This window comes from Callospermophilus lateralis, unplaced genomic scaffold (assembly GCF_048772815.1).
Source record: "Callospermophilus lateralis isolate mCalLat2 unplaced genomic scaffold, mCalLat2.hap1 Scaffold_127, whole genome shotgun sequence".
NCBI classification, from domain to species: Eukaryota; Metazoa; Chordata; class Mammalia; order Rodentia; family Sciuridae; genus Callospermophilus; species Callospermophilus lateralis.
In genome coordinates, this window is record NW_027512450.1 from 1,565,969 (window position 1) to 1,588,570 (window position 22,602).

The following is a 22,602-nucleotide window of genomic DNA, read 5'->3' on the forward strand; positions in this document are numbered from 1 at the left end:
TTTCTTTCTTCTCTTCCCTATGAGTTCATACTCTGTGGGTATACCTGTGGCAAATTGTTATGCTTCCTTTAACCATGACAGATAATTCACAGGGGTCCTGGAAAAATCTCTATGGCTCTAACATTCACAGCTGTTCTATGAATTTAAAATTAATTGAGACTATGGTTCAGTGATACTTTTGTCATTTTCCTGGGTTTAAAAAAAAGATATTGGTTGTGCGATCTTATTTTTGTGATAGTATTTTATTTGAATAGTCACAGAAAAAAACTGCATAGACCCATCATTATATATAAATTTCAAGTTTTAAATTTCACACTTACAAAATGGCAAATATTAGAAAGGAATGATAGAATGTTGAGTGAAATCCTATACAATGTGAGATTAGATTTGTGCATGACATGACTTTTTTAAAAAATAGCTTATTTATTTATTTAGGCAATACTGGGGACACAAACAGAGGACCTTGTGCTTACCACGCAAGCACTGAGCCACACCCAGCCCATAACTGAATATTTTTTTACCAAAATCTGGCTTATTTTTATTTTAAATGTAAACAATTAAATAAATTTAGTTGTTTATGATAAAAAATTCAGGTGTTTATGATTAAAAAAATCTTTGTTTTTTCTTTTGTAATCAAAATTACACAAAGTCGGATATGGGTTGCATGATAAAGCAACAGTTAATGTATAGCTATGTAACATAGGAAATATTCAGGAACCTTGATAATACTTTTAGATTTCTCAATAAATAAAAATATAATTCCCCTACTAAATATTCAGGCCCTAGGTTTTACACCATTCTCTTTATTTTCATATTATATTTCATTCATTGGGGTCAGCCAAAAATGTGGTATCCAGAGTGATCATGTCCAATCAATCAAGTAAAAATAGACTTTTCAGCATGTATTTATGCACAAATGCCCTTTGTATAAGACAAGAAAGGACTACAGAGGTTGCAAACATATTATTTTCTCTCTGATTTAAAATATCCCCTGAAATTCTTCAGGAATTCTGAAAATGCTCCTGGGAATCTCTTGGTATTTAGTGTTTGAAATATTAATTATTAAAAATAATCCAAAATGTGAAAATGAGATATTCTTGACATTAAAATGGTCTGCCTTACAAATGGTAGATTACCAAATTCAAGTTTGTGAGGATTCATATAAAGATATTGAAGTTTTCATAGACCCACAGAGGATTTGTTCATTTACATTTGAGCAATTATCTTCCACATAATCTGAACATTTGTTTAAAACCAGTAATGTTTACACATGTTTTTCCTTCTAAATAACTATTTGTTTCTATAATAAAAAAATAATAATGCACTAGACAGTAAAAGAGTTAAATTTTTATTTCAAAGGATTTATGAATATGAAGAAGAGAGTTTGAAGTTGTCAAATACTTTTCTTCAGGCCCCAATGAGTAGGGTAGCTATCCTTATATGCTAATGTGAAATATTATGAATCTTTACCCAGGCAGTGAACTTTGGAGTAATTTAGATGAAGAAGTCCACAAGAAGAAGTGGGGGAGGGAGGGTGAGGGACATTTACTATATGTTTAATGAATGTTTGGTAATCCTAGTAGATTTTATGTAATTTTCAGCATTAATCTGGACTTTATAACCACTTTATGCCCTTTAGTAAGACAAGTCAATTCTCTGGGTTTATTTCTGATACCTAGGAGTGTTATGAACTGACTGGGAAGGTTTTTAAGAATTAAAACTTGTAAGTCTGGGCTGGGGTTGTACCTCAGTTTAGAGTGCTTTCCTGGCATATGTGAGGCACTGGGTTTGATCCTGAGCCTAAATAGATAAGTAAAATAAAGATATTGTGTCCACCTACAACTAAAAAAAATTAAAAAATAATATGAGTCTTAGGTACCTATTTATGAATAACCATATACATATTTTAAAACATAATTTGAGGGGTTTGAGATATAGCTCAGTTAGTAGAGTGCTTGCCTTCTTGCATGTACAAGGATATGGGTTCAATCCCAAGCACCACCAAAAAAAATAAAATGAAATAAAAAATAAAAAATAAATAAAACATAATTTGTTCAGAAATTTTATGTATGTAATCGAAAAGACTGATGTGATTAATTCATAGATCTTAATTGTTGTCTTAAATGCTTTTGAATGTGAAATATTATGTATTTCTTCACAGTAATATTAATTTCATTAAATAAAAATTCATCACATTCTCCCAAAGATCACCAAAATATTTATGGAAAAATCAAGCACAAGAAAACTTTACAAATAAAAATATTTTCAAAAAGTGGGTAAAAGTCACTTTAATTTCTAATAGTTTCATTTGAAAAATTATCATTTTCTCTTTTTTTTTGAAGAGAGAGTGGGAGAGAGAGAGAGAGAGAGAGAAAATTTTTTTAATATTTATTTTTTAGTTCTCGGCGGACACAGCATCTTTGTTTTGTATGTGGTGCTGAGGATCGAACCCGGGCTGCATGCATACCAGGCAAGCGCGCTACCACCTGAGCCAAATCCCCAACCCTCATTTTCTCTTAATTAAGAAATTATGTCATAAAAGTTTTCTGTGCAGCGCAGTAAATAACTTATTAAGGAATTATTTGTTTGACCAAAATTTAGAAGTTGTTTAGAATAAAAACAAAACATTGAGTTGGGCATGGTGATACACACCTGTAATCCTAGAGGCTTGTGAAGCTAAGGCAGGACAATTGAAAGTTCAAAGCCAGCCTCAGCAATTTTGTGAGGCCGTATGCAATTTAATGAGGCCCTATGCAATTCAGCCTCAGCAAGTTAGTGAGGCCCTATGCCAAAGTGTCTCAAATAAAGAAACAAACAAACAAAAATAAAACTTTAAAAGGGCTGGAGATATGTGGGAATGTGGATGTAGCTTAGTGGTTTAGCACCCCTGGGGTTAATACCTGTACCAAAAAAAAAAAAAAGAATATTTTTTATTTTTCTTATTTCTTTTCAAGTATTTAGCTAAAAGGATTTAAATGTTTTATTTTAGTAATACACTGGGAGACCAAATTTATAATATATTTTCAATGGTGTCTTCATTATGTATATCATATAAATAATTTTCTTTAAAAAATATGAAATGTTCATTAAATTAAAGCTGAACTTTCAAAACCTGCACTGTAGAATTAGGTTAGCAAGGTTTTGTTTGTTTGTTTCATTTTTGTTTTTGCATTAGATCTTTTCTATTGTACTCTAGTATATATCCCATCCTAAATTTTTAGACTATGTGTTATTCATGTCACCTTACAATAAAGCTTGAAGTTACATTTTTTTTTTCCTGTGCCATTTTTGGTTAGTTTAATGCAGTCAGTTGGAGAAAGAAGCCTGAGAAGGAGTCCCTCAGAGTTAGGCCTGAAGACTGAGTGCAAATACTCTCAAGGCCTAACCTTGAACAACAATCAGAAAACTTGAAAGAAATCACTTAGTATGGACTCAGTAAGGTCAGCTCTATCCTGGTGCCCTTTTACTGAGGTCCCAAGGAAAAATGGGCACTACAGGTAAGAAGCTGATAGAACTAGAGCTATGTGACTTAGGCAGTCACTGAACAGAATGGAAGCTCTTAACACTATCCTGTAGATAATGGACATGTCTCCACCTTTACAGGAAGCAGGGCTAAGTAAATCCCTAATGATTTCAGGTTAGGAAAGATCTTGACTCATATAACTCATGGTAGAAGCTATATGTTCTACTCTGAACTATGTACAGCATAGATCCAAAAGACTCAGATGTATGCTGTACATACTTCAGAGTAGAACATATAGCTTCTACAAATTGAACAACTGAAACAAAGGGTTTGCATTTGCTGCTGCTCCAAGGTATAATCACAGATTTCTTCAGCAAATTCTGATTTTCAGGTGAAGTATTTCTTGATGGAAAGAAGGCTAGAGGCAGATCTTTCTTGAATACAGAATATGGGTTTCCATAGACAAGACTTGTTACATTTAAATGAAGCATTGAATAAAGTATTTTAGGCCACAAACATATTAAGGCTGGTATCATGTCTCAATAATAAGTGTATTTTCTCCAGTGCCTTACACAGAATATGTCATTAATAGCCATTTTTATTTCAATTAATTAACTATGGTGTAGAATCATATCTGATTAAGTAGACCTCAAAATATAATTCTTACTTAAAATGTAAAATATTTGCTGTACAATTTGAGTGGAAGTGAGCATTCATTATCTAGACGGCTAATTTAAATTTTGGCGTGGATTGGAGCCTCAAGACCAACCTTTAGATTGAGCTGATAAGTCTCTGCTGTGTTGGGTCTTCTTGTTACATGGTTAATCCCCCCTCATCATAGCAAAATTCATCACAACTATTCAGATCATTAATCTTCCTGCTATTTTTATTCAAATGGTTGATTTTGATGAACTTAATAGGAGGATAATAAATCCAGGCAATTTGCCTATGAATGTAATTCCCTTGCTAATGTATACCTGCCACCCAGGCACAAGGCACATCCCGTAGGGCTTCCCCTTGGAATGATTTCCTTCACTCTCAAGACACTTTTTTTAAAGTAATTAATTCATTTTTATTCCAATTTGTTATATATGATAGTAGAATGCATTAAAATTTATATTACACATATAGAACACAATTTTTATCTCTGGTTGTATACAAAGTATATTCATACCATTTATGTTTTCATACATGTACTTAGGGTAATGATGTCCATCTCATTTCACCATGTTTTTTACCCCATTGTCTCTCTCTTCCCCTCCCACCAGTTTGCCCTATCTAGATTTCATCTAATCCTCCAACGCTCCACTCCCAACTCCACTATGAATCAACCTTCCTATATCAGAGAAAATATTTGGCAATTGTTTTGGGGGATTGGCTAACTTCACTTAGCATTATATTCTCCAACTCCATCCATTTACCTGAAAATGCCATGATTTTATTCTCTTTTATTCCTGAGTAATATTCCATTGTGTATATATACCACAGTTTCTTTACCCATTTATCTAGGTTGGTTTCACAGTTTAGCTATTGTGAATTGTGCTGCTATAAACATTGATGTGACTGTGTCCCTGTAGTATGCTGTTTTTTTCTTAAATAGAGAGAGTGTAAGTGTGTGTGTGTGTGTGTGTGTGTGTGTGTGAGAGAGAGAGAGAGAGAGAGAGAGAGAGAGAGAGAGAGAATTTTTTAATGTTTATTCATTTAGTTTTTTTTAGTTTTTTTAGTTTTTTAGTTTTTTTTAGTTTTCAGCGAACACAACATCTTTTTTTTAAAGAGAGATGTGAGAGAGAATTTTTAAATATTTATTTATTTTATTTAATATTATTTATTATTTATTATTAATATTATTTATCATTTAATATTATTTATTTATTTATTTATTTATTTATTTTAGTTCTCGAGTGCGCTACCGCTTGAGCCACATCCCCAGCCCCAACATCTTTGCTTTTTTGTATGTAGTCCTGAGGATCGAAGCCGGGCCACACACATGCCAGGCAAGCACACTACCACTTGAGCCACATCCCCAGCCCAGTATGCTGTTTTTAAGTCCTTTGGGTATAGACAGAGGAATGGAATGGCGGGGTAAAATGGTGGTTCCATTTCTAGTTTTCCAAGAAATATCCATACTGCTTTACATATTGGCTGCACCAACTTGCAGTCCCACCAGCAATGTATGAGTGTGCCCCCCCATATCCTTGCCAACATTTATAGTTCTTTGTATTCTTAATAGCTGCCATTCTGAGTGGAGTGAAATGAATTTTTAAAAAATCATAGAATACATGTCTACATGTATGAATATACTACAGTGAAGTTCACCATCATGTACATCCACAAGACACTAATGAAAAAAAAAAGAAAAGCTAAAAGGAAACAGCAGAAAGATCAGTTGAGGGAGGTGAAGAAGGGGAGGGAGGAGAGGCAGAAAATGAAAGTACTAAGGACAGGATTAGATCATATTCCATGCCTTTGTATTTATGTCAAAATTATGTTATACATAACCTGAATCTCAATGTTATGTATAAATAAAAAAATGATTAAAAAGGAAAAAATAGAGCTAGAATTTCTGGTAATGGCACACATTTTGCTATGTAAGTAAAAGATCTTTGTGTATTTGATTCTACTTTATTTTTGCTGTTATCATGTATTACTTATATACTGAATCAATAGAAACTCTTTAGATTTGAAAGTTGTAATATCGCTAATTTCACCTCATAGTGATGATGTCTTTGTTGTTGTTCATCAAATCATTCAATAAATTCCAAATACCTCCCTAAAAATACACCTGAATCCACTCAAAGCCACTTCTCTTTTTTATTTAAAAACCCCTCTCCAGATGTCACCCAGATTCTATCCTGCTTCCTATTTCTTCATATTTTCACAAGGATTACATTTTAAAGCAGAGCAGAGCCTTATGTCTTTTGAAAAACTGCAATGACTTTTTATTTCTCTAGGAATAAAATCCTAAATCCAAACTATAACCAATAAAGTCTTACATAGTTCTCCCTTCTAACACCTTTCTAATATCTCTTCTCCTAGAACATGCCCTGATTTTCTGGTGAAGCATTGTTGTTCTAGCTACAATCTTCTCCCTGCCATTCTTAACATGTCAGCAAGATCTGCCTCAGGGACTTTGCATTTGCTGTTTCCTCTATCTGGAACGACTTCTTGATACCTGGGTGCATCATTTCTGATGGCTTTTTGTTCAAATAATAAATTACAGAAGGCATTCTCTAAACATGTTAAATAGATTGGTATATGAGCTCTCAGCTCTTTCTCTCAAACATCCTGCCCTTGCTCTGTTTTTCTGATGTCAGAACTATCCAATATCTTGTACATTTATTGTTTACCCTCACTGAAAAGAACTGGGATGGATATATATATATATATATATATATATATATATATATATATATATACACACACACACACACACACACACACACACACACATATATATATATATATATATATATATATATATATATATATATATATATTTCTTTTTTGATCTGTGCTTCTTTTCCTAGTGCTTGGAGAGTCAGGAGTATAGGATAGGAACTTGATAACACATGTTGATGTCTGATTTCCTAGCATATGACTCTTGATTGTACCCATTCAATTTCATCACTTTGAAGAGTTAAGCAAAAACGAGAAGCTATTTTTGAAACATATTCGTTGCTGCTGCTTTATGACAAGCTCTTCATAAACCTGTGTTTATTTCGTACAAGTTTAAATATTAGAAATGGAGAACAACTATCTTCATTTTATGTGTACATATAAACTTTAAGATATTGAATATTTTTCAGAGAACATATGTTCATAGTGAGGATTCAATTCCAAAGAAAATTTTAACAAATTTCTATTTTGTTACTGTAATTTTGACTCTTAAATCCATGCTCCTTGCCATTTGCCTCTGATATTAAATGTTAAAGTAAAAGTTTGAAAAACATCTGAATTGCTATTTGTGAGTGATTTTATCTTTTATTTCCATATCAAATTACATTAGATTTCTTAAAATCATCTAGTACTCAACTTTTTACATATTCTTCTATTTCTTTATTCCCTTGTTTTTATGTGCAATTTTTCTTTCTACTTTATTCCCTTCCCTCATATTCCTACATTTTCTTACATTTTATTCTACTTCAAATGTAGTTGAAATTTTTTTGATACATTTTTATTTACTGTTAACATATTCTTTCTCATTTTGATGTTGATTTTAACCAAATATGTGTACCAGTACTTACACAACATTCTATTGTCTTGTCCAGTGGCTTCTCCCACTGACATCATTTTTCCAAATCAGGCTACCTAATTCAAAATTTCTGTTACAAGTAAATGAATATATCATACGTTGTTTGTGTGTTTAGGAAAATTTTACAGATTCATATTTTAGAGAGTAAATCATTTGGAAGGCTTTATTCAGAGCATAGTCGGGTAATAACACAAAACAAAGACAAATAGCTCTATCTATAGCAGTTATTTAATATCCATTATTTAATAATTTAATATCTCATATTACTAGTACTGGATTGTTTTGAGGGGTGGAGAAAGAGAGAGAGAGAGAGAGAGAGAGAGAGAGAGAGAGAGAGAGAGAGAGAGAGAAATCAGCTTAAACCTGAAGCAAATATATATATATAGATATATATATATATCTAGAACATAGAACAAGACTAAGGGAAATGAAGTGGGCTTAACAAAGCTCATCTCACATGAGACACTCTGCAGAGTTATAGCTCAGCATCTGTGGATGGAAGCAAGGTGGCCTGAAGGCAGTTGGGATCTTTGAGGGGACTGGATAGAGTGGCAAGACTGGCTCTGATGAAGACAGTAAGAGATGCAGACTAGAACTACCTGTCACTGTTTGGGGTGCACTGAATTGGTGGAACCAGAGTAAGGAAGAGACCCCTGGTGCCTTGCCCTGTCCAAACACCTCCAGTGTGCCCAATCTTCCACTAGGAAAGCTGGAGAAGGAGTCAAGACACAAGGTCCACATTGGTTCTCTTCCTAATATTATAATACACATTAAGGAAGAATGGATTGAGGGATAAAAATTACAATATGCCCATAATTTTCTATTATTTTGGCATAGCTGTGTTAAATTTAATGATTTGAAAGTTAAGTTTCTGAGCTTTATTGGTTCTACTTCATGCTAAAATGCCTGCAGAGAGTTGTGATTTAATATAATGATCTCAAATTAAAGTGGCATTTTAAAATGAATTAAAATGCAAGCATATCTATAACAATCTATTCATAAATATGTCAATACATTGGTTTAAAAATACAATTTCATGTATGTATCTTTATATGTGTTTGAATAATTTCATGACATTTTATATTTGAACACCTACTATATGCTTTTTAAAACATTCTTACTGATTGACTAGTATTTATTGCAAGTACAGGAAATTCTTCATTTTCTGATTAGGAATAGGACCCTAAAATGGATATAAATAAAACATAGAGTGCATATCAGTGTTATTATCTTTATAGCTTATTATAAAAAATAATGTTGTTAAAAAGTAGTTAGAAAAATGTTGGTGAAGATATTATTATATTCCTGTCCCCATAAATGACAGTGCTAAATATTGTTCAATCTTTCAATAGATGAATTAAAAATTATGAAAATTTATAATGACCATGAAAATAATATAAATATTCCAGATACAATTTCAAGAAATTACACAGTTTTTTAAAAATTATTTTTACAATAATTAAAAAGTATATTTTATTATAATTAATTCAGTTTACAGTGTACATTTATAGATATTACCAAAATATTTAAATTAACCTTCATATAGCCACAACGACCAGTATTCTGGAGCCTTTGCCCCTCTGCTTTTTTTTTTTTTTTTGGTACCAGTGATTTAACCCAGGAACCCTTAACCACCAAGCCACACCCCTATCACCGTTTTTATGTTTTATTTTGAGACAGGATTTCTCTAAGTTGCTGTGGCTGCCTTTGAACTTGAGATCCCTACCTCAGGTTCCCGAGCCACTGGAGCCATTTGTTTTGATAGAAGATCTTGTCTTCACTCTAATACAGAACAAGACCAAGCAAGTCTATACTGTTCCAAACAGATTTCTTTGTTGCACAGCACTATCTATTGCCGCAGTCCGGCTGCAGAAAAATAACTGGGGGGTGACGCGCAACTTATGTACATAGATACAGCAGGAGTGGGAGCCATTTATTGTAGGAAAGGAGCGGTATTTATACATTCCACACAGCTTATGTTAGTTAACATAAAATAGATACAGCAGTCAACCAATAAGGAATCTCCACACTTAATGGCTTGCTGGCGTTACTTCACAAACCACTCCCTCTGGCAAAATGCCAGGCACCATCCAGACTTGTTTACAGACTCTAACATTTGCCAGGCGCCATCCTGACTTGTTTACAGACCCTAACAATCTATAACCTAGTAGAGAAAGTATAAGAATTACATATACTTCAAAAGCATGATTTTTATTTTTAAAACTAATTAGCATAGTAATATCGTGTGGCTTTTGTGGAAAACAAATTGCTTTAATCCATCATCAATATTTTAATAAACTGTATCTACAATATCTTGTCACCCTTTAGAACAGAAGCTACGGAAACTTACACTAAGGAATAAAATATAGAGACTGCAATAAAAGGTATTGAGAAATATTCTGCTAATGCTATTGCAAACATTGTAGAAGGGACTGTAATTATACTAATTTAAATAAAATTTAAAATTCTAGTTAAGGTTGAAGGAAAATGAAAAAAAAAAAGAAAAAATGTATTTTTCTGCTGCACTACTCAGTATATTTGTTACCTCCTAACTCATCAGTGAGTAGACTTGGATTGCTTCAAAACCTTATGCAGTATTTTTAGTTTATCTTGTGATTATAACTACTTTGGCAAGTCAACATTCTACCTGAAATAAGTTTCTGTTAGAATTTAATTCAATCAGTACTATTAAATTACAATTTCCTACAACAAATAGGACTATAACATATAGAATGTGAATCTCTTCCTTCTCTTAAGAGGCAGTGGATATTGTAATCATGATTTGAATTTTAATATAGTTTAACATTGAGTCTTAGAGTGACAGATTTGAGAGGGGTCCTATTTAACATTGATTACTTCCTTCTTGCCCTTCCTTTCATAGAAGTTCAGTTGCTCAATATTCTTGACAGTGCTTTGTGCCTCAGTGGATGCTTATCAATACATATCTCTACAATAAATTTATTTAATAATTCTATTTCCTAAAGAGTAACACATTTTAGATGGGCTGTGCCTGATTCTTGTTGACTATGCTATGAGGAAATTCCCTTGGAATTTTTAGGGGAAAGAATCAATGAAACAAAGATAGAGGTTAAGGGCTGGGTTTGTGGCTGAGTGGTAGAACACTTGCCTAGCATGTGGGAGGCTCTGAGTTTAATTCTAGCACTACATATAAATAAATAAAATAGAAGTCCATTGACCACTAAAAAAGAATGATAGAGGGTTAGCTGTAGAACAAAGTCATTTCTATTTTTTTCTATAAATATGGGGGTGCATCTATGGACTATGCTGTCATCAGCCTAAGGAGAAGCCAACAATTTTACTCATTTTTTAATGTAATTAATGTAAATCTTTCTTAAGGCCCAACTATTTCATACAAAATCACTATATTTGTGGTCAGGCATTCTTTCATGTTGTTTACTCTTTCCCTGAATAACATTTTCTGAATATAATCCTTGGGAAAATAATTGTCTTTCCCTACCATCCAAATGTAAGATGTAATCATTTTGAGAAGGAACGTTTTTGTGACTTCTTTAGAACCTTAAAGATTTAACAATATCTGATATCTAAGGTTACAAAGTTTTTGGTGCTTACTCAAAAGCTCTACCACTCATCTCAAAGTTAACCCTAAATGTGTGACTGAGTGAAAATATATGCAATAAGGCTCTTCTTATTGTATTTTTTAAATTTTTGGATTCAATTTCTAGTTCCTGGATTTCTCCTGGCAAACGTGGCCTCATTGTGGCCATTTTGACTCTTTTAAATTTGCAAAAGTCTTCCTATAGCAAGGAAAAACCTTCCCAGTGCTGCTATTTCCCTTCTCATAATCTTCCCATAATCTGTTGACACTTAGAATTGTTTGAATGCTCTATAAGATACCCAAGATTGTTTATTATCCACTTCAATTATTATCATTTCAAGCCTTGAAAAAAAGATAGATTGTTTTACAAGTACCCCAGCTGCTTCTACCTGAAAAACTCAGTGTTTTGTACATATTTCATGAGGAAAAGCCATACACACGACAAATTATAAGGTTTGCCTACTGTTAAAAACATGTAATCTCAGAGAAATTCTTCCCAGCTGTAGCAGGTTTATGGTTTTTTTGTGTTGCTTTAGGAGCAGGATGTATTTTATACATTGCCGAGAGAAGTTGGTCTGCTCTTGAAGCTCCTTCAGGATTTGGCATTCAGAACAGGGTCAATCAAGGAGGATGCTGGCTCTGTGCCTGAATTTTCTGTTATGTTTAGTTCAATTAGATTCAAATATACAAAACTTGCCAGTGAAAAGAGAAGGTCAATCGCTTGGAAATCATATTAGCAATAACTTGTAGGTAATTTTTGCTGTCTACGGTTTACCTACACTTACAAGTACAAGAATTAAGAAGAGCAATGTAATAGGCCATTTGCCACCACATAAAGAAGAGTGTATTAGAATCCAGTTAAGATTTTCTGTATTGTAACCATGGCTTCCGTTTATCTTGTGATTATAACTTCTCACAATATGAGTACAATATGTCCTGCTCAATATACAATCTTCATCATCTTTTCTTTAACATTTATAGATACCTCATCAATATCATATGTTATAAACTGTTTCATATTCAGTTTTCACAGGAAAAACCATCTTAGTTCGAGATGCTGTAACAAAAATACCATCAAATGCATAGTATATAACAGCATATATCTTTATATATGTTATAGAGGCTGACAAGATCAGTTAAGGCACTTCAATATCTGCTGAGGGCTCATATCTCAGAAGCAGCTGAGAAGGATGCTGGCTTTGTGCCTTCATTTTCTGTTATGTTTAGTTCAATTAGAGGTAAATGTATGAAACATGGCAGTGAGAAAAGAAGGTCAATCATTTGGAAATAATAATAGCAATAACATGGGAGGAAATTTTTGCTGTGTCCAGAATTACCTGCACTGCTACTTATAAACAAGTCATAGTACTTGTAGTATAGATGGACCAAACCACATTTCAGTTTCTCACTGCAATCTTCTGAGGTGGAAAGTGGTGGCAGTTCTCTGGGTCATCTTTTAGAACAAAACTAATCCCAGTCCCCACACCTAAATATCATCACCTTCAGGGTTAAGAATTCAAAATATGAAATTTCAGGGTCACAAAACTTCAGACTAAAATACAACCTGAAGTCAAAATGGAAAACAATTTTGGTGAAAAATTTGAAAAATCAGATTATTGTTATTTTTTTAAATGTCTTCAAAATTAATGTGTACCATACCTTTTTGTTTAGTTTATTTTTTTTTCTTTTATATTGCTCCAATTCATTCTTCAGCCCTGATATCATTTACTGATTCTAATTTTAAAAAATACACTTATTGTTTACTAAGGGACAAATATTTATAATATTTGAAGCAATATTATATATATAAATAAATATATATAAATATATATATATATATATATATATATATATATATGATAATTTGTTATTTTAATTGAAGATGCCAATCTGTTCTTGTTTAACCTCATATACTAATTATCACATGACATTCTGTATTGTATAGATACATATTTAAATAGTTTATATATGCTATTTAAATTTATACATACATTACACATAAATCATATACATAAATTTGTTACTCCACAAAGATTTTCAAAAGAAACTTTAAGTTTTAGCATATACATTAAATATATAAACATATATATATATATATATATATATATATATATATATATATATATATATACAAGATGATGATCTAAAATTTAGTTATGTAAAAATAATAATATATTATTTCTCTAGAATGATCAAATATTATTTCATATGCTTTTAAGTCATTCTGAATGTGTCTCCTTCTTCATGCTATATTATTTGGGTACATCTCAGGTTTTTATTGTTTTGATTTTATTGTATTGTTTTGATTTATTGTATTGTTTTTATTGTATTGATGTGTTTTATAGGTTTGCATGTACACACCTTTATAATAAAAATAACATTTTGTCTTTCAAAAGTAGAAGATATTATATTTTAAGTCATTACTTATATTTTTATTATTTTCCATTTTTGTCTATGTGTTTTATGGCACCCTAGTTTATTGTTTTTCTTAGAGAAGTAAAAGAAAAAAAGAGGTATAAAGATAAATACATTGACACATGGACAGGTCTCAGGTACAGGGACGTAGCTCCATGGTAGGTCACTTGCCTAGCTGTACAGGCCATGGATTCAATTCCCAGTACCAAAAAGAAGAAGAAGAAGAAGAAGAAGAAGAAGAAGAAGAAGAAGAAGAAGAAGAAGAATCTAAGACACTATAAATATAGCTTCATTTGCATACATAATGTTTTCTTCTATTGTTGTCTCATTTTATGTTTACTACATTGTATCAATTAAGGTAATTAAATATACTAAAAGTGATAGTTAAGACTTTTATAGTCAAATGAATTTAATAACCTTTAAGATATTTTTTATGAAGGAAAGAAACAGACCATTGTCATAATATTTTTTTCTTTCTTCACTTTCAATATTCCACATTATATTTTTAAAGCATAGACAAGAGAAATTGCTTTGTATAAACTAATTCAAATCAATCATCTACATTTATAAATAAATGAGAATGTGCCCAGCATATTTGGCATATACCTGTAATCTTAGGGGCTTAGCAGGATGAGGCAGCAGGATCCTGAGTTCAAAGCCAGCCTCACAACTCAGTGAGACAAGGTCTCATAAAATTAAAAAAAAAATGGTGGGGGGAAGTCTGGGGATGTGGCTTTAGTGGTTAAGCACCCCAGATATAATCTCTGCTATCAAAAAACAAAAACAAGTCAACCAACAACAAACAAAAAACATAATGAGAATGTTGGAATTATGGATTGACAATTATTTCAGTGGAAGGAATCTGATCACTTGGGGTGCATGTCAAAATTTGCTTGCTATGATTATGAGACTGAATAGTGTCAACCCATTGAGTTTCAACTAAACTTCTGTAAAATATGAGTCACATTTTTGTGTGTTGTCTTGGAATTTATAGGCCTTATCTAATTTTTCTTGTCCAACTTTATATCATTCACTATCAAAAATATAGCTATGACACTGATAAAATATTGCTGTTCCTCTTGTTCAAAAAATACTGTACCTTTGGAGAGTCTCTATAAAACACGATTCTGACTCTGAAGAAATGACATTTGGTGTTTGATCACTCACATTAATATTGTTTTATTTTTATATCAAACAGTAAAAAAGCAGTAACATTGACTTACCGATGACATTTTTATTAGTAAACTGTGGGCTTGAGAGGATGCTTCCAGTTTACTGGACAAAGTAGAAGCTAAGAAGTCAGGGTTTGCTTGAAACATTCGTGACTTCACAGGAGTGAATTTTCCTTTTAGCCATGCCCTGAGGTCCCTATGTCTCATATAAAATAGCCCCCAAAAGAATAAACTTGGTATTTCTTATATCACAAATTTCAGTAAGTATATATTGAAGTAACAACATAATTGTTAGTCATGAGAGTGGGGAGGTGGGGAGATCATACATACAGCTTTCTTCTCCTTTAAGAAGTTAAAGTATTTTCTTTTTATGCTGTTTGGATCATCTAAAAATTAAAATAATAATTTCTAGCACAATGTTCCAATGTAAAAGCACTTCAGAACAATTTCATTAAACTGTCTGAATAATCAGCTGTTAAAAAATTGTTAATGTTTCCTCAATAACCATGGTTTGGCACTGTTGATGTACTCCCAAAAGTCTCTGATAGCTGCAGTGGTTCTCAGCTAATTAGGCAATTATTAATAGAAATTAGAGCATTTATATTTCATTCACTGTATAGTTTATATCATTTAAATTTTTAGAATGTTTAGAATTCTAAGTTTTAAAATTTCCCTGTTATTTCTGTGAAATAATTTATAATACAAAATCATAATTTTATAACTCAAGTTGCATTTCAAAGAAGTCCAAAAATATTTCAAAGTAATTTTAAAAATATTACTGCTGCATACATCTTTACGAAATTAAAATAAAATTTATAAATTTTTATATTCTTTCAAAATTGAAAATAGAAAATAAAATCATTGTTCGCAACAAGTTATTTCACAGTACCTTAGATATAAAATGCAATGAACTTAGGATGTATCTGTGATCATTAAGAATGTAAATCACTAACACAGATTATTGTGTTAAATGTAAAGGGATAAAATAAAAAACATAGTGTTTTGTTAATAGTTTAGGGAATCTATAAAAATGCCTTCTGAAATAGTTACATTTTTATTTATGCTAATCTTTCTCTAATGAGCATTCATGTTTCTTTATGTGCAATGTAAATTTATGCCCCCCTGAATTCATTCAATTTAGCAATTATTTATATATAGATAGCTAATCCATTTATGATTGTTGATTTTTGTCAGTGCAATTGAGTAGATAAAGCAAGAGTTTTGTTTTTATACTTGTATAAGGCAAAGTTTTTAAAGCTTTTGAAATTTTTCTATTTTGTTTGTTTAGGAGTTGCTTAAAATATCTCACAAAGTGTAAAAAGAGAAAACTTTGAGTTTATGCCTCTACAAAGAGTAAGAGATAAATATGCCTCATATTTTAATAGTTTCCAATAGAAGAATTACCACATGAAATATGACTTTCATATGTATCTCTTGCTACCTACTAAGCAGAGTTATTTTAGCAGTTGTATTTTTCTTAGATGGTACTTTAATGGTACTATATATCTTTTTCATTTAATTTCATTAGTAATATTAAACATATAATCCTCTAATGAACAGTTTGTTGAATACCCATTAAATTAAAAAGAAAGAAATAATCTTAAAATAATTAAGAAAACCATAGTTATTCTTCATAAATTCTCTACAATCTGTGTTTAATAATGTCTCACCCCACAGAGGTTGGTACAATTTGAGCTAATAGATCTTTTTCCCTTTCCAAATTTTCAGCCTAATCTACCAGCTGTAATGAATATTGTAGAGTGGGATTTCCTCCTTTATTGTTAATTTTGAGATAATTTTTCATGCTGATAATTATAAATATACATTAAAATGAAATATAAAGAGAAAAGAGAAACAAATGATTAAAATTTCTGTATTATCATAAAATAGTTCCTGCATATATCTAAATTTCTGCCTAGTATAACAAAATTGTTTTGATTGGAATTAGCATAATGTAATTATATTTTTTTTCTATATACTGCCCACATTGCAACTGAAGTGATAAACACATGGCATTATTTAAAAACAGTAAAAAGAAACACCATAATCTAACTTTTTCAATGTGTTTACTACAAGTTATTTGTGCATTTTTATTATTCATAAATTGAAGTAAAGATAACAAACTTTAAATCCATTTCTTACAACAAAGAAAAGAAAGTAAAGGCAGTTAGCAAATGCCTTGAGAGTCTCCTTCCATGGATCATTCAAAATACTACAAAATTTCAGTACTCTCATTTTTGCAGTAACAATTTGTTGAAAAATAAGGAAATAAAATCTAGTTTTGCATAAAGCTATATTCTTGTTAATAGATGTGGTGATGGTGTAAGAAAGCTGATCTCCCTAATTCTTGTGCAATACTAAGGAGATTGAAAAGTAAACTTTTTTGTTTAATGTATGGCAACAAAATGGTAGCCAAAAATGAGATTCCTCTGTTATTCTCTCAATGATTTTCCCCTTGGATTTGTCATGCAAAAGGACAAAAATGTAGCAGCACTTAACCTCATTGTGTGTGTGTGTGTGTGTGTGTGTGTGTTCACTCCTACATGACCATTCATTCATGTAGAACTAGTGTTGTCTACATAGACTTTTTTTTTTTAATTCAAGTCCTTGTCCAAAAAATCCATATGCTTTTTGAGCTTTGAACACTGTTTTTTAATTTTCAAATAATTGTCCTATCTTTATTTTCTAAACCAATATGCCTTTAGAGAAGCAAAGTCCCACGCCCACATATAAATAGATACTAATTTTAACTAATTTATTACTAACCTTTAAAATGTTTCTTTCTAAGGTTAAAAATTTGCAAGTTTTTACTTTATTATTTGAAGTAATGTATAAGCATGGATATATGTGAGAGTCCTAAGAGGCCAGGCATCCTGACATTAAACCTGTGGGAGTATTTATAACACTGACAGACTACAATACAAAGGGTATGTGGAATCCAGAATAAACTGCAGGTGATAGAGAAGGAAAACCACTACAAGGACACACATTTCAGACATGGGCTTGAAATGTTGAGTCAACTTATAAATAAATAAATAAATAGATAAATAAATAAATAAAACGTAGCTTACAAAAGGATTGAAGTGCATTGAGTTTCTTTGTTGCTATGAACATTATTGCAAAACAAATAACTGAATAATTGTCATTTTAAGGTATTGATCTTTCTAAAACATTTATATAATTTTCATGATTTAAATTTACTTTTGGGTTCTTTCAGCATCTACTGAAGAAAGCCAAATCTTATGTTAGACATGATGAATAGCAATGTTTATGAAAAAAAATAAGTAAATAGAATCTATGCTTGATCTTAGAAATTATGAAACAAGATGATAAAATAGAATGGGTGTAAGTATCCATCTCCAATCCAAAGAATAAGAATGGAAGGTGCCAAAATTAATTTTGTTTGGGAGACAAATTGCAATCACACTCTGAAAAGTTCATTACCTTAATGTGGAATACACCGAAAGAAGAGCAAGAATTTGCAGTCCTGCAGAATCATAAGTATTGGTATTGAAATAATTGATGCTACGAATTTGATACTGTGTAATTCTTCAAAATACTCATGATTTGGGTTGGAGATATAATAAGTTGAACACAGGTTATCTAATAAGTTGAATAATTACCATATTTTTTAAAGAGAGCGAGAGACAGTGAGAGAGAGAGAGACTTTTTTAATATTTATTTTTTAGTTTTCAGTGAATACAACATCTTTGTTTTATTTTTATGTGGTGGGTGCTGAGGATCGAACCCAGCCCTCCAAGCATGCCAGGCAAGCACGCTACCACTTTAGCCACATCCCTAGCCCCATAATTACCATATTTTAATTTTGGAAAACTTAAATTGTAACTTCTAAGGAAATATAAAATTATCCTTTTAATGTATCTACTGAAATAAGATTTTATATAATGAAGTAAATCATTTCTTGATTATCTTATTATATTGTTGATTAGATTATTTTTATTATAGAAGTTATAGCTTTAATTAGAAGAAAAAATATTTTTTTCTAAGAATATAATATATTTGGCATTTTAAGGTGGTGATCAGACTTCATTTCTCATTTCTGATGAAGGGATTTATGCATTTCCAGGGCACAGTCAGGCTAATTAGAATCATGCTTATGCTTTCATTAATGAGAGTAGAATAGAATTCCTCAAACACATGATAAATATATATACATGAGCTGTGTTTATTTTTTCCACTAAAATAAGTGAAAAATGATTTATTCTTTTTTTAAAAAAAATGAGTACACTTATTTATTGACTTATTTACATATTAATTCATTTTTAACAAAACTGAAAAACATTATACACAGAATTATAATTTTTCATAGAAAATACTTTTTGACCAATATTAAAAATTTAATTAGCAACTTTAACATTTTTCAAAACTTCATTTCATCATTACATAAATTGGTAGAAGAAGAACATATTTAATGACCTTTGACCAAATTTTTCAGATACTTTTATACTTGCATCTATTACTTCATGACTATGAATTATTAAAGTTGTATTAGTATGAATAATAGTAGCAGGTACCATTAGTAAGAAGTGCTCACAATATTATTTTTTGGAAAAAACTTATTTGAAGATTATTTGCACAAGGAAAAGTTTCTAGCACCCAGCAACATTTCTGACAATACATCATTCAAGATGCTTGTCTTATAATGGAATTAGCTCCTTTTATAATCAGAAAGATAATAAATTATGATTTATTTAGTTTGGCATTGCCTTATTTAAGTATAGCTTGTTAACCTGCAGTGGTTTGGATGTAGATATTGGCTAAGGCCTCTGTTGCTTATCTGCAGAGCTATCTTCTTAGGTTAGAGTACTAACTACTTGCACACCAGCAAGATTGAGATTCTCTACATACATAGGTCCTTGGGGCCAACTCACCATTAAAGTAGTAAGCTGGTGTAAAGTTAATTAATTATGATTTAATAGCACTTCCCTAAACTCTTATTATTTATCTTTCTTAGTCATGGTGATTGAACCAGGGCCTCCCACATGCTAGGGAAGCTCTATGCCACTTAGCCATGTCCTCAGCCACTAAATTTTTTATTGAAATACATTCATTTTATCTTTATAAATATTCAAAATATAGACACTGCCATATCATATTTCACAAATGTTAAAACTGAGGTTTTGAAAGTGAAATCACTTGTCCCACGTTTGCTGTTATTGAATAGCAAATACTTTTACACTACCTGAAAAATGTGGCAGATATAGAATAGTGATGACCTTGAATTCCATCCTGAAACAATATGATCCAGAATGGTTCACTTTACCAAGGAATAATCAAGGGTGATATGTGAAGGAATTACAGTGTTGTCCAATGACAATCATGGTTTTCATTTCTCTGAGAATGGGGACTAACAGGGCCATTGTGGCCACTTGTTAAGGATGGGAAGAGACTATGGGTAATCAGAGAGCTAAAGATTCATCAACTTCCCACAGCATTTTTTTCTCTGTATCTTTGAAGTTTCCAGTGTTTTGAACATAATAAAGAGAATATATTACAAATAATTGTATAAAAGTGTTCTTGCACTGAGATGGCCTGCTTCTCACTCAAGGGAATGTTCTCAAAGGCTCTAAATTATACTAGCTGAGGTTTCAGAAGTAGCTGCTCTTTAAAGTTCCCACTTTGAATAATTTGAAAATTAATCAACCTTAAAGTGTATTGGAGAAAGCCTTGAAAATCAAACAAAATAATTCCTTGACCAAATAATTTTCTACATGTGCAGAATTCAACCATTCTTGTGTTTCTAATTTGAAAAGGCAGTTTATGTGGGACCTCATTCATCTATATAAACTGATTCATCTAATTTTTTAACCATTGGCTCTCTCAGAATACAGATGACTGCCCCACATAGTTACATATATTTTGCTTCTTCCATTACAGTAGACCATTCAAGAAATTGGGATCAGGGAAAATTAGAGAAGGTCTATACTCCTGGACAACAGCACTCCACATCTATCTAGTTCCTTTAAAATACAGTGTAGGGCAATTGGAAAGCCTTTCTATATTATCCACATTTTCCTTAGCTCTGATTAATCTGATTAATCTATATTAATCTACATTGCATAATTTGACACATAATAAAAATTAAACTGAAGCTAATCAGCATTCTACATTTGAGGCTGCTCTTCCCTATTCTGTTTCATGTTTGACTCTGGATCCCCATGTGTTTATTTTTTGCTTCTACAGTTGTATTTCTATTGTTTTTGTTGTTGTTGGCCATCCATTATGTATTTGTTGATAATATTATGAATCATTCACTTTCCTTAGGGGATTTTACAGGAAGTTTTTGAATCTTTAATCAAATGAAAGACTTGGAGAATCAGGTGGGTCTATATTAGAGGAAAAGAAAAACTAACTGGAATATATATGAAGAGATTTATATCTCTTTGGGAATTGGCTTAAGGAAGAGAAGGGGCTGGCCAGGCAAGTCCATCATTTGCAGCATAGGCCTGAGAAAGAATAATCTGCAGCTCTGCTAACTCTGCTATCCATAGAAGAATCTCTCTGTTTTTAGTAAACTCTCAGTTTTACTCTTTAAGACTTACAACAGATAGTGTTAAGCCAATTCACATTTTCTAGAACAACCTATGTACTTAAATCAACTAGTAATGTATTTAATCACATCTTTCACAACAACACCTAGACTGATGTTTAATTACATCGCTGGGGACTTTATCCTAGCCAAGTTTTCATAAGAATAAAATGCTATGAATACTTTTAAACAACAAACATTTTTCTGTCTTGGTAATGCATCATTGTATCACACCCTATCAAAACTAGTTCTTGCCTTTTCCAATGACGTTTCTCAATTGATTAATATATTAAACTGTCATATGCACCAGGAAATGGTGTGCAACTCCTGGATGGCCTTGATGAAGACCCAACTAGCACAATCAGGAATAGTCATTTGCTCATATGTTTCACTAGATGAAAAATAGGTAGTAATCAGTAGCACAAATACGAAATCTCTACATATTCTAAAACTTTAACATTGCAATAAGTTCCTTATGACCCTGTAATTAATCAGAACTGGTTTGGGGTTAGTAAAATGTTTCCAGGTGAAAAGCAATTTATCACAGTCTTGAATATTTTTTTTTCTCTTCAATGCTGTGGTGTGGTTTGGAACTGGAATGTCTCTCATTGAAGGCTCTGTCCCCAGTGTAGCAATGTTCAGAGAAGAAGCTTCTGGGGAGTAAATGGATCAAGAGATCAAATCTGGCCTCATCAATAGATTAAGGCACTGATAAATGAGTAGTTTGATGGCATTATTTGGAAGTCTGAAAACTGGAAAAGATGAAATCTAGATGGAGCAAGTGATTCATTGAAGGCATGCCATGGAAGAATATATCTTGTCCCTTGTCCCTTCTTTGGTGTCTGTCTGCTTCTTGGTCACGATGAGGTGAACTTCTTTGTTCTGCCACATTATCTTAGCCATGATATTCTGCCTCACCTTCAGGCTATAGCAATATTCCAAGTGATTATGGACTGAAATCACTGAAACTATGACATGAAATAATGTTTCCTTCTCTAAGACATTTACTTATTTATTTATTATCAGATATTTAATTATAGTAAGGAAAAGTTGACAACCATTCTATATTTGCCATATGGAGATTGACTTAGAACACACTCTGATATAGGAAGGCACTTGAAATTGGCAAAAGTTTGTGATTTGCTTTATTCTGATAGTGAATTTTATATATTT